The sequence below is a fragment of the Lactuca virosa genome, chromosome 4 (assembly GCF_052849685.1).
Source record: "Lactuca virosa cultivar CGN04683 chromosome 4, Lactuca_virosa_CGN04683_v6, whole genome shotgun sequence".
NCBI lineage: Eukaryota > Viridiplantae > Streptophyta > Magnoliopsida > Asterales > Asteraceae > Lactuca > Lactuca virosa.
Window position 1 is genome coordinate 456,164 of NC_136429.1, and position 1,558 is coordinate 457,721.

The window sequence follows — 1,558 nt, forward strand, 5'->3', positions numbered from 1 at the left end:
GTATGATTTATAAGTCATGTACAAACTTTTGGACTAGTTGAATCCTTTTGTCTTTCTCCTAAAAGACAAGGTTTATATTTTATAAAAGAGTTTATAAAAGTTTGACTTTCTTTCTTCTTCTTTATGCAATTTTCGATATATGCATAAAAAGAAGAAGTGTATGACTTGTCTAAATCATGCTTTAAAGGCATGGGAGACATGCTTATGACAATGGGGACATGTTTGCTTAAAGTGCTAAGGACCAATGGTTATTAACCCCACTTTATGCATATAAATAAGAGGCTTGAATTAATGAATGGTTTGCTCATTTCCTTCCTTAGAGGAGGCTTGAATTAGTGAATGGTTTGCTCATTTCCTTCCTTAGAGGAGGTTACTCTCTCCCTTTTGTTCTTCATTTCTTCAAGAACACTTGCATCTTCAAGCCTACTTTAAGTTCATATTGGTTATGAACTTAAAGCTTAAGGGTTTAAGAGTTTTGGACTAGCATCTACATCAAGTTGAGTCATTGTTGGTGTCTCAAAGGTTCCACATTCTTCATCAACTTCCAAGCCGCCCAAGAGGACCCAAAGAACTACAAAGCTTGTTATTTCTTCACCTCTTCTTTGGTTGGTATTTTAATCTTTCTATAACTTTCAAGAAGATCCTTGGTGGGTATAGAATGTTTATGTTATTTCAAAAATTAAAGTCTTCTGTTGCCATATTTTTCTTGTTTATGAAACTATTTTTGAACTAAAACCCAACACAAACGTTTGCAGACCAATGATGACACCTTCCATCGGAGATCCAATAAGCTTCGAAGATGCTTACCAACAAGACAAATGGAAACATGCCATGGATGAAGAAATCAAAGCAATCATTAAAAATGACACATGGGATCTAGTTGATCCACCAAGCAATTATATAGGAGTAAAGTGGGTTTATAAGACCAAATTTAACAAGGAAGGGAAGGTCGATAAGTACAAGGCCATATTAGTTGTTAAGGGTTATAAGCAAAAGTTCAGTGTAGACTACAAGGAAGTTGTTTCTCCAGTAATTCATTTGGAAACCATTTTTTTGGTACTAGCATTGGCTGCACAAAAAGGGTGGGAAGTCCACTAAATGGATGTATAGTCTGCGTTTTTTAATGGGCTTCTCAGTGAAGAGGTTACATCGATCAACCTATTGTCTATATAAAGAAGGGAGAAGAGCATAAGGTATGTCGTCTAAAAAAAGCTTTGTATGGGTTAAAACAGGCGCCACGCGCATGGTATAGCAGGATCGACAGTTACTTTACAGTTCACGAGTTCAAGAAATGTGTGCATGAACATACTTTATACATCAAGGTAGTTGAAAACAATATGTTAGTTGTGTGCCTTTACGTTGATGATCTAGTGTTCACAGGAATTCAAGCACGATGATAAAAGAGTTTAAGAATTCCATGACGTATGAATTTGAAATGACAGACATGGGGCAATTGCATTACTTTATTGGGATCGAGGTTAAACAAGAAAAATATAAGATATCCATTTGTCAGAAGCGATACGCAAAGGAACTGATCACTAAGTTTAAGATGAACGAA

The 1,558-nt window shown here is 35.7% G+C and overlaps 1 pseudogene; it reads left to right on the forward strand.

Moving 5' to 3' along the window:
• The first annotated feature begins 762 nt into the window (after positions 1-762).
• LOC145109793 (putative mitochondrial protein AtMg00820 pseudogene) lies at positions 763-1,098 on the forward strand (annotated as a pseudogene).
• Positions 1,099-1,558: the final 460 nt, after the last annotated feature.